The sequence below is a fragment of the Pogoniulus pusillus genome, chromosome 9 (genome assembly GCF_015220805.1).
Source record: "Pogoniulus pusillus isolate bPogPus1 chromosome 9, bPogPus1.pri, whole genome shotgun sequence".
Lineage (NCBI taxonomy): Eukaryota > Metazoa > Chordata > Aves > Piciformes > Lybiidae > Pogoniulus > Pogoniulus pusillus.
In genome coordinates this window covers 15,336,060-15,348,426 of record NC_087272.1, presented here as the reverse complement: position 1 = coordinate 15,348,426, position 12,367 = coordinate 15,336,060, and the positions used below count along the sequence as shown (strand labels likewise).

The window sequence follows — 12,367 nt, the reverse complement described above, 5'->3', positions numbered from 1 at the left end:
CAATCTATTCCCTAACTTGATCCTCTCTACTACGGACAGAAACTCTCTTCCCAAAAATCTCTCTTGCTAGGCTCCTATACTTAACTGCTGTAAATACACACAAAACCACCAATGCCATGTCCAGAATATTCAATCAAATGGCATCTATATGTATAAGCCTGTCTATTTGTCACTGATAGCAAACCAGACAGTTAAATACTGCAAAAAAACTAATTAGAAGTGCTCACAGTACATAAGGGTACAGGACTTTGTCAGCATGTGAATACCAGCCTAAAAAAAACAGTGTTTTCCTGAGAACAGCAAAATATGGTCACAACATTTTGAACCCCAGAGGGTTTTACACCTGGTTACCAATAAATGTAATGTGTTATTAATAGAGAATTACATTGATGGCAAATGTTTGCAATAAACTCATTGTCCAGACAGTACATTTCACGTGCAGGAAGCAAAACTAGATTTGGGTATTTGTCAGTTCAAATTTCAGTTTTAATTCTGTGTCTTCTTCTTCTTTTGCAAACTCTGTTACCCTGTATGTAGGCTGTATTTGAAATGTGTTGACACCTTCTGCCTTGATGCAGCTGGCACCCCAGATCAATTACTGGACACCTAACTAGAAAACACTTGAAAGGAAAACCACATGTGGCAGATGATATGGTTGGCTCTCAAGCTTGCTGGATATTGGCTGACCCAGCATAGCTTTGTCCCAGTGGAGTCCCTTTATTTTGAATCTTTTCTCTGAAAACCATAAACATTTCCAAATATCTTGTGTACTAATTTGGTTTTCTAGTGTCTACCACAATGTTGATGCGGTAATTAAATCCATCATTTCCTAAGACATACTCTGAGCTTTGAAAGCAGCCTTTTCTTGGTTCCTGTAATTTAGTCTGATCTACTTCCAATTCTCGACATTCTTTTGATCTTCTGCTGCAGAGATGCCCGAAGTAGCACTGGTTGGTGATTCTCTGCGGGTTGGCGATGCTGAGCAATAATCAGTAAGACTATCAGCACTCAGACTTTATTTGGCTTTCGTTGTAGTTCTTCAAGATCCAGTTTGGATTAAGGCCTATCCCCCTGCTCATACAGACTCCTAGCTTTGTACAGCTTAGCCAAAGAGGCAAACAATCACTACTCACTGTGGGAATGACTGCTTTACTGAAAATGAGGCTTCCAGCACCAATTATGCAAACAAGCTCGGTGGCGGTTGGACAACTCATGTTGATAGAGTCACTGAGCTTAGGCTGTTGCTGTCACTTACATGCAGCAGCTCTGAAAAGGATGTGTGCTTTAAATTAAAGCACTGCCTTCCATGACTAAGGGCAACAAACTCCCATACTCCCACTGAGTAAAGATAGTCACGCCTTGCTATATCATGACACTGAAGCAAGCTCTCCCAGCTTCTCTGCTTCCCAGGCAGCCCCTCTTCAGATGCTAAGGTACACTAGAGCTTCATGTCAGACCACAGTATTAATGAAGCCATTAAGGGGTTTAATTTTAGAGAGTGCTTATGGTTTTGATATCTGTTCAGCTTCTAATCAGGTAAAACTAATGTGAAGAAGAAGTTAAAAAGATTCTCTCTCTCTCTCACTGTTCATTTTGTCTCAATGTGGTCATGCAGAATAGTTTCATCTTTATTTGAATACTAATAAAAAGAGACAGCTCCACATTATGAATATGTCCTCATACTTCATGCATAACCAACATTTTTACATATCTACAGTCAAATTGAAGGCAAACAGAAGGACCTAGCTACTAGCATTTTTCATTAAGAGCCAAGCGAGCATTCTTCTCCCCTTAGTAGTATGCTCTGTCATCATTTAAAGGACACTGAGTTAAGGAAGGATGAACCGCGTGTCACTACTGTATATCCCACAAAATTGCCATTTATGCATCAGGACAAAAAGACTACTTGTTACATTGAAACACCTAATGAGATTTTCCATTAATATTCAGTCCTTTGTTCTCACTTCTCTCTGGTTCTGGCAGCAATTCCCCATGACCACTGCATAAGGTTTCATCAGGTTAGTTATCCTTGAGAAGTACCTTCATTTGCTATCAAAATGACTGGAAGTATAACTTAGTTGGCTCAGCATTAGGCCCTTCTCTCCCTCCCCCTCCCTACTCCATTCATTTAATTTAAGGAAAACAGTAAGAGAGACTTAACTCCACTTCTCTTCTCTTTCAGGTATGATGAAAATAAGATAAAACCCCTCTGTCAGGTCTGTCACTAAAATTTCAGTTTATTTATTATGAGATAATATGTTTTTCCCAAGGGAGCGAGCTATTCATCTTCTGACACCATCATATACTAAAAAGGAGGGAGAATGCCTACTTTGGATCAATAAATTCCTTTGTGCCAATAAAGGTGAAAATTTCAGGTAATCTTCTTGTATATTTTTCAGGAGTGCAATTTGTAAACAGTGTACTGACTGGCTTATTTTTCTCCTACAAGAACCTCCCTCTGAACACTATTGCCAGTACTGCTAAGAGTATGTCTAGGAAAGACAATAAAGAATCCTGACAACCATTTGGACATCTCTTTTTTTTTTTTTTTTTTTTTTCCTTCCTTCTCCCTTTCCTGACTAAAAATTCTCTGCTTTCCCTTGGCTGTATTTTATATTCTCCTTTTTTGTGTTCTTATCTGCCCTCTTTCTTTATTCCCCTCACCAACAAGAGCTTGTGAGCCTTTCTCCTTCCCTCTCTCTTTCATTCACTGTGAATGCCATTACCTTAGGGACATCAGGAAAATTTCCAGATGTAAACAAAAACATAAATCCCTTTGCTTCTCTGCTCCTACTTTGTTCTCTTCTGTATTTCCCTCCTCCTGCGCTTCAAAAGTACTTTTGTATGTTTTGCCACCCACTGAGACTGAGGGTGGAAGACATGAAATCAGAAGCAAACAAAACCTCTTCTTGCTTTTAGCTTAGTCATTAATAGCACCATTAGCTTATTGAACTCCAGGATATATCATGTCACAGTTCATGATTCAGGGTCTCTCAATTGCTCTTGCATTGTTTATAGCCTGAGTCAGAGTCTTTCAGATAATTTAGGCTTAATCGTTCCCCTGCAACAACAGTCTTATGGGTGCCGTTTAATCAAATCTACCAGTCACGCTACGAGACATCTGGAGGTTTCAGAGGAACCACCACGCACTGACTTAGCATTTAGTTACTCATGGGAGCAAAACTGTTATTTGTGCTTCAGCTTGGTGAAAATGTGAAATGACAAGGAAGCTGAGTGACCTGAGGTGTCTATATATGTTTTGTCAGTTTGGGAAGAGGAATGAGGAAAGCATCTTGACCTCAAATAGCAGCCATGAACCAACAACTGATTGTTGTCCACTGTTTGCTTAGGTTTCTTCTGTAACTAAACCAGTGCAGACAGAAACCCAATCAAATACCAGAGATTAAAATTGTAAACAACTGAAAAAATGCTACCTTTATTCCACTGTGTTACTACAGAACCTATCATCTGAGTGTTTTTGAGAAGTATTCCTGCAACATGGATGTATTTGTTCTTATACTCCCCCTTCGTCTCTAACTGAGGTGAGAGGAAAAGAGGTCATCTATAGGCAGGAAGAGGAGTCAGCAACACCACGTGATTTGTATACTATCACAATTCTGCAAACAAAGAATAAAAGCCTTGGTAGCTTGACCTTGCTTTCATGCTTGATCTGCATAGGGGAACAGTTTAGGAGCCCAAACCACAGGGAGGAACTGTGCCCTTTATTTCAAATTCGTTTGAAAGGCTTAAGAAAATTAAGGGAGGTTCTAATCATGTCATACAAATGCCATTTTGGGGGAGATTTAAAACCAGCCAACCAAAAAAACCCAACACAAAACCACATACACATTTTTATTCTATCCCCCACCTACTCAGAAATATTATATTTGTGTACTGGTTGGCAAGGAAACCTGCCTCTAATGTGTTGTTTGCCAATTCAGACAAACAGTCATGACAGATACGCATGTATCCCCTACAGCCCATAGGAATAAAGCTGATGAAAATCTAACCATCCATTGCTGTTGTTTACAAAAACAGTACTTAAGCATTTCTTATTTGCTTTTGATTGGAAGTATCACATATAACCTGGCTTCTGTTTTAACATTCCTGGCAACACTAGGAAATTTATTTCATCTAGATGTGAATTAGTAATTTCCTAAATGTGATTTGTATCACTGACTCAAACACATTTTAAAAAGTTGGTCAAATCATCTTCCTCCACAGTCTCACTTGGCTGACAATATTTGGAGAAGTAATATTTAGTGCACAACATCTTTTTCATAGCTTTTACATTGTATGGCAGGATAAAAAGCTTGCTCATGTGAAAGAAACTTTCTCAGGCTTTGTAGAACAATATGTTTTGCTTCCAGATCACATGCAACCTACAGATAGCTAAGCAAGTGAATTCATTAGCATCTGCAAATTTCTCTAAAGCATAGCCTATTATTAATCTTTAGATTATGGATGAGGAAACCAATACAAAAATAATTTAGCTTCACAAAGCACATGCAGCAAAACAAGTAACAGAACTAACACCTCAAAGGTAACCGCTCTGCATCTGCATTCGACAACCACCTCTCCCTGAAACGGAACCATGCTCTAGATTTACAATGCTAGTAATAAGCATGTGGGGTAATTCACCCAGCTGTTACACTCTGGGGGAAAACTCCCTCTTCACTTTTTTGGACAATTCTGTAGGTAGCTATTTCCTGACCAGCACTGTTGCCTGGTCCTTGGGAGCTTGTCTGTCCTGGAATCTTCCCTTGCACTCTTTGAATTGCAAATAAAAGACCCATCTGTTTTGCTTTCAAACCTTGTATGAAAGACATACATATCTGTACCATCCACTTCCTCTCCCTAAGTCTCCTAGTCCTGCACTAAGCCTCAGGTCTGCTTGTCAACTCTACGGGGTTCAGCATCCTGGGGTACAAGATTGTATTTAATGTTTTCTCCCACAGCCCATCAAAGATATGAACCGAGAACTCCTCACAAATATAAGGGAGTAAATCATGTTGATAATACAACTCTGTTTTCTAACGTTTGTTGCTTTTCACCTAAGGCATATCTGCCTGAAGTATCAGGTTGTAGCTGTTGTTCAAAAGCCGCTGCGTTTCTTTAATGTTCTTGTGCAGCCCTGCCTTGCCCATAGACCTGGCCATGTCCATAGCAGCAGCCAGGAGAAATTCAATAAGTGAGCATGCTACCTCTAAACAGAATTTCTTTGGGCTGGATCTCTGGGCTCCTTTAAAAAGTAGAGAAAACTGTTGGGGAGGATGTCTGCTCAACTTACTCTCTAGATGCCTTTGTTCTGCTGCTGTGCACTAAAAGCTGTTCTTAGTTTCATGTTCTTTGTGTCCTGGCATGAATGAAAGCAAGCCTGTGGTGTCTTTTAACGCCCCATGTCTAATTGGCCTTACCCTCAGTTACACTTGCAGGTCACTGACAAGCACATAAGCCAGGTTTTTCCTAAAGCACACATCTTCACGTTTTTCTGGTAATCTCCACTGCATTTTTGAAAAATACTTGTTTCTGTCTTCCATAACAGAACTAAGAGAGCAGCATTTCTCAAACAGTAATATCAGCATGCAATGGAGCTCACAGCTGTTTTCCAAAATAGAGTTTGCCACATTTGCTCTGACCATATTTTGCTGTTTAAAACCCAGCATGATTATTATTACTTGAGAGTACAGAAAGAAGTGCTTTCAAATTCATTGGTCTGCACAGTAAATCAAAAATGCTGCTTAGTGAACAGAACAGGGCACTACTCATTTACACAGATGTTCAGAAAAAAGTTACACTCATTCAAACTCACTAACCTTGACCCACTGCACAGCAGTTCAGTTCTGCACAAGGAATTTGGCTATCTGACCAGCACATTACTAACTGTGAAGACATTTATGGCACTGCATACCACTTCTCCTAGCCAACAGGTAGCAAGAGCAAGTAACCAGCACTCCCAATTGCTGTCACAGTGGAGGCTTGAATTAATATTTTAATTTCATAAGATTTCAGGCATCAATTAAAAGTTTCATAACCACAAGCTGTGCACATTATCTATGACAAGTATATTTAAAAATTAAAAGCTGTTTATTGCTTTGAACTAATAAAATTCATATTTGTTCTAAGATTCTAGATGTTCTTGGAAACCTGCAATCCATCTTTACAAACTGCAATGGTTTGAAAAATGAGGTTCATAGGTTCATTTGTCACAATGCCAGAGACAACTCAGACCATTAAAATCATGCTCATACATGACAAAGAGTAAGTTGAATCAGGTGCTGAAACACTGGAAACAAAGTGAGAGTACGTTGTGTTCTGACTTACTAGAGAAATAAAATGCTTCTTTTAGAAGGCAATAATACTAACAGGAGAGAAGTTGTGGACAAACAGGCATATATGAAAAAAAACTTTATGAATAGTAAGCATAGTAAAGCAAGGAATAGGTTGTCAAAACTGTTCTTAAATGCCCATACTACTACGCTATTTCCATAGGCTCAGATAGGCTCATTTCAATGCTCAGATAAAAAACTGACCCTGTTAGAGAGTAGAGGGGAAAAAAAAAACCAAACACAAACCAACCAACCCCCCCCCAACCCAAACCCCCAACCACACCACACACACCCTTCTCCCCAAAAAATAAAAACCAACCAACCAACAAACCCCCAACTAAATGAACAAACAAAAAAAACTACCCACATTCACCTTTTCCTGGGGCAAGTTTCAGTGTAACTATTAGTTCCATGCCAGTTGGCTCTGCCTGCCTCATCACTCCTTATTCCCTGCTGTGCCTGCTTCCATTATTTTTACCTTCTCGGTGAGTTCATGCATCCTCTGTCTCATGTCTAACCTGCAGACTGTGTCTCTCTGTATCCTGAAGCCTTACAGTCACCTCCTCACAGAAATGCCTTAAAATTCAGGTAGAATTTCAGGAAGAAAAACCTCCTTGGTATGGAAGAGATACCCTGCTATTTCAACTTGTTTTCTTTCAGACTGCATTCTGATTTTAATCTCCTGGTAGCACTGCTTTCTTCTGACAGTACAGTCATGGGTACACAACCCGAGCTAATGTAGTGGGAACAGTCTTTACTTTGTGCTCTGTTGCATGTCTTAGTTTTGATATTGGTGTTCATCTCTAGGAAGAACTGATGGGTAGGCAATCTTGCAATAATCCTTCCAGTCATATTTGCATTATTCCACTCTCCCATGATTTACTAACAATAGGCTAGGTTAATGACAACTGAAACAGAGACTGAGAGGAAAGCAAAATACCTAAAATAATTGAAAAAAAACCCCTAAAATGTAAAAGAGGAAGAAAATATTTACTACAGAAAAACACAATGGCCCAAACATTCAAATATGGCTGGTGAAAATTTGCCTAGAATCCTGATTTTTTAAGTGCTGAGCACTTTCATCTGGCACTAATTGTTACTTTCATACTTGCAAGTCTCTTCTCTGAATTAACCACTCTCAAAAGCAAGACTCATTTTTTCCTTCCAGTGCCTGAAGTGACTGATGTGGATGCAGGTGTTTAATTTCAGGCACACAGACTTGAAAAATACAAGTGATTAGTTTCAGGATTAGTTCCCAGATAGATTTACTATAGCTAGACCTAAAAAAAACCACCCCAAAACACCCAAATCCCAAATCCCCACCCACTCCATCCACTTTATATTTTAGTAGGAAAGTAGACAAGCAAGATAAAGCTGGTTTAATGAAATGCTGAAGAACTATCACTCTGCAAAAACAGTGGACTTTGGAACATCTCCCAGGTAACAATCATCCTGGCCTTAAATAGCACAGATCCACTCTGATCTTTCATAGTAACGAGGCACCTTTTATAATTTCTCAGATTCAGAGATTGCATTGGATCCTCAAAAATCACTTCCTCCAACAACATCCCTGGGCAACCTCTTCCCACATTTTACCACTCTCATTGCATACAGAGTATTTAAGTATCATGTATGTATGCCTACACATGTATGAGAGCCTGAGCACAACTAGGAAATGCTGCAACCACTGGATTCCTATTGAGCAGTACTATGGCTTCAACACCCTGTCCTTAATTGCTTTAGGAAGAGATGTGGTTGTCATTACTCTGGACTACGCACCAGATCCAAGCTCCTTGAAGAATCTCACATAAAAATCTTATCCCAGTCTCAAATTTAAGAGATTTCTTTTATCTCACTCTAGTTCCAAAAATTCTAACAGATGCAGATCTTCTCCTTTCTAGAAACAGGTTTGAAATGCTTTGAGGTGCAGATTAACATGGGAAAGTTAATAGGTTTGGTGCTGTATTAATAATAAATATTAATTTACATCTCCACAATAGGGAAAACTCTGACAGATCAGGCAGTCCTGAAGCATCTGAGTGTCGAGCCACCTGAAACTTGTTGTGACAGTGAGATTCCCTAGGGACTTGTCTGATTTAGAAAAAGTTACCAGTTTGGACAGAAAATAATCTTCATTATTCAGACAAAACTTTATGTTTTACCACAGAGCGGCTGGGCTGTGTGCTCAGGAAATGAGCTCTTATGGAGCTCCTTTCACTGACCAGATTGTCTCAAGGCAAGGATGAGGCTCTAGGAAGGGTAAAATGCCTACTAGGAAAGCTTATTAGTCTCTTTTATAACTTTTTTTTTTTTCCAGAAAAAAAAAAAAACCAGCAAGGGACACAATGAGAAAACAGCAATGACACAGGGAAGACTCACATTTAACTCTTAACTTTGAAGGGAAGATTTTTTTAACCCTCTTGAGGGAATGCTTGCCTTTTTCCATCTGGTTTAATAAAACTGATCACAGAAAACTAATTTCTGCTAGGTAAATAGCAACCGGTACATCAATTTCCTGTCAGCAGCTCCAGTTTCAACAGTTTCAGTCTTTCATTCAAATGTGTGAATGCTCTGCTTAAATCACACATTTCTCATTTAGTGTACCTTGAAAATATGTACTGTCACTCCTTCAATCTCTGAGAAGAGTTTGGTTGTACTGTAATTTGCATAAAGCAGCACTAGAGAGGATCATTCAAGCAGATAAGAGGAGACATTAGAACACACACAAGTAGAACTAAGGAGAACTAAAAAATCCTCTACCTACAGTTCTGTGTAGCAGATGAAGCATCCAAAAGCATAAATTCTAAATCAGCTTACCAATTCTCTTTAAGGTTAAAGGCTAACCACTTGTGTTAAAAATTAAACTATTACATAGACTCAAAGAGCTTAAAAAGATAAAAGATGTCTCTTAAAAAAAATCCAATTTGGAAGTCTTACATGTAGTAATGAACTAATGCAAATCTTCAGAAAATTCTACCTTACTGGCCAGTTCCCGTAAGCAACCTTTCTTTTGTCTCTGACTGCACCTTTGCATTGACAAGAAGAAACCAAGATGTCATTTACTTACTAGGATTGATCATTTAGAATTCCAGTGGTGCCATTTCTTCTCCACTCCAGCCTTGAAGCCTTCTGATTTATATGTGTTCTCACACGGGCTGCTCTGGAGATTCCAGAATTCCTCATGCGCTATACTGACATTTTGCAATCAGCCCTTATTAGAGCCCAAGAACAAGTTACAAGACAGAATGTCTCTTGGATAAAACTAAGGCTTTTCAAAAATCCACTACTAAGGGTTTGTGTATAGGGTTAACCCTCCAGGGGTAGTAACCCTGAACCTGACCCTAGGTGGTCTTGACCACTCCCTAGGGGTGGGTCTGAACATCACCAGGTGATGGTTAGCCCACTCCCCCTTCCTGTCCCATAAAAGCAGGGGGACTTGCTGTTTCACTCTCTCTCTGCACTCCCTACCTTGGTCTTATCACCATCACCATCTGTTTCCTGGCTTCTCTTTTGTTTCACCACACGACCATCACAATCAGGTTGTATTCATACTATTTTGTATTTTGCTTTTCCCTTCCCTATACCTTTTGTAAATTCCCTACCTCAGATATCTTTCTAAGTTATTGTAAAACTAAACTGTTATTTTTTTAACTTCTAAATCTAGTGAGATTTATTTGGGTGCGCTTACCTTTCCTCTCCCCACATCTAATCTCTTTCTTTTGGGAAAGAAGGGGGAAGAGCACTTTATAAAATTGTTATAGGTTCTATCAAATTTATCTGAGTCTCTGGAAATCTAAATTAGAACTGAGACAGTTTGTTTGGTTGCTTTTTTCCCTGCTACTAAAGTCTTGTTTGCTGAAATTTTGTCATCATACAGAAGTATCCAGTGTTGAGAAAAAAAACTCAGATTCCATTACAGTTCTGTTTTCAAAACACTTACTCAACATAAAGTAAAATCTAAAATTTCATTAACACTTCTGTTAAAATGACAGTGGTTTTGACAGGCAATTCAGCAACATTTTTTTTCCCCAACAAATTCTTCATTCTTACTTTTGCCTTGAGGCAAGATGCCATTTTAAGGTGGTAGAGACCAGAAAAGGGCAACAAAGCTATTGAAGTCAGAACAGGTCTTACCAGGGGTGGCTGAGGGGTTTTGAGCTGTGTAGTCTGGAGAAAAGGAGACTGTGGGAAGATCTCTGCACTCTCTACAATTACTTGAAAGAAGGTTGTAGTGAGATGGGTGGTGGTCTCTTCTCCCTAGTAACAAGTGATAAGACAAGAGGAAATGGCTGCAAGTTGTAGCAGGAAAAGTTCAGATTGAACATTAGAAGAGAACTCTTCACTGAAAGGTTTGTCAAACACTGGAATAAGCTCCTCAGGATGCTACCTGAATCTCCTTCCTGGAGATGTTTGAAAGACACATAGATGTGGTGTTAAGGGACATAGTTTACTACCAGACCTGGTAGAATTAGATAATGATTAATGATCTTAAAGGCCTTTTCCAACCAAAACAATTCTATGATTCTATGTTTGCCTATTCTGTGATGGCCAGCTGGGGCTGCAGTGCCCTCTTGCTCTTGCATGGTTTACTAGCATTAATCTTCCTCGGAAAGATTGCAACAATCGTGCTCATTAGGAGATGAGAAGCTTCCATTACAAGAGATACAATATTGGTAGTCAACTGGAAAAACAAAAAGAAGGTACTAATGCTTACCAAATTCACACTGGAAGGCTTTTCCCAGTGAGGTTATGTATTGCTAACAATGTGTTGCAGAACACAGAAAAAGATTTAACATCAATAAAAGCTACTTTAGTAACAGTAATTTGGTGTACAGGTGCCCAAGCAGCCACAGAATGGTTTGGGTTGGAAGGGACTTTTAAAGGTCTTCTAGTCCCAGCCCTCCTGCAGCGAGCAGAGAAAATTTTTACTATCTCAGGTTGCTGAGGGTCCCATCCAACCTGACCTTGAATGTTTCCAGGAATAGGGCATCCACCTCCTCTCTGGGCAGTTTGTTCTAGTGTTTCACCATCCTCATTGTAAAAAAATGTCTTCTGATCTGAATCTCTCCTCCTTCAGTTTAAAATCATTATCTCTTGTCCTGTCACAAGCCCTGCTGAAAAGACTGGCCCCCATCTTACTGAGAGGCCTTCTTTAGGTACTAAAAATCTGCAACAAGGTCTCCCTGGAGCCTTCTCATCTCCAAGATGCAACAATCAATCAAAAAATTCAAAACCTGAACTGCTGAATGTATAGATGTGTGGAAAGGGAAATGGGCAGGAATTTTAGTTTTTGAAAAATTCTAGCTGAAAAGTATTAACAGAGTGTACCAGAAGTATGCAAAGACCTCTAAAAGACTGGACTGAACCACTCTTAAAGACAAAATGTGGGTATGAGGCTGACAAAAGACAAATTCTGGCAGCTGTCACAAACCCAAAGTTATTTTAATACCTTCATAGTTGGCATCACTACATACATCTTGTTGCATGTAAAATGCCCAAATCATAAAGCAAAAGGCTACACTGCCAACAAATCATTTCTTTCCTCTAAAATGACATGCTACCATGAGCATCAATAATGCTACCTTTGAATGATGTGTTACCTATTGTTCTAGTTACTGAGCAGAGAGAAAAATGGGAGAGTACTAAGGATCCCTACAGTTCTGAATCAATCCTATAGTATGCCCTGGCACACAGAAGGCAAATTGTTTCAAACATGAAAATCCATTTGGTCCTTTAAGTCTTTAGTTTTGACCTGAGCATCTGGAACTTCCTTTGGTTAAGTGACTGAGGTGCTCACATCTTCTGGAGATGGTTGCATTAGTAAGTGTCGCTTCAGAATTAAGAATGACTCATTTGAATCGGGCTGTATCTTTCTAACTCCTCTGTCACATGTTGTTGCCAGGTTCAAAACCTAGGTGCCCTTAAAACTATGGAAATTAATACCACTCTAGCTTAAATACACACCAGCAATTCAAGGGGGGGAAAACCCCACCCGCTCTGCATAGTTCGGTAAGCAGTTCTCTTATGCTACAACACTA

At 39.4% G+C, this 12,367-nt stretch overlaps 1 long non-coding RNA gene across 2 annotated transcripts in view; it reads right to left on the bottom strand.

The window, feature by feature from the left end:
- Nucleotides 1-12,367, bottom strand: part of LOC135178102 (uncharacterized) — a 202,449-nt gene that overhangs the window by 72,147 nt on the left and 117,935 nt on the right. The window contains exon 1 of one of the 2 annotated variants that reach the window (XR_010303350.1): nt 9,397-9,635. The exons of the other annotated variant lie outside the window; for it this stretch is intronic. This is a non-coding gene — a long non-coding RNA (uncharacterized LOC135178102). Of the gene's footprint in view, nt 1-9,396; nt 9,636-12,367 lie in introns of those variants that run through there. 2 annotated transcript variants of the gene reach the window in all.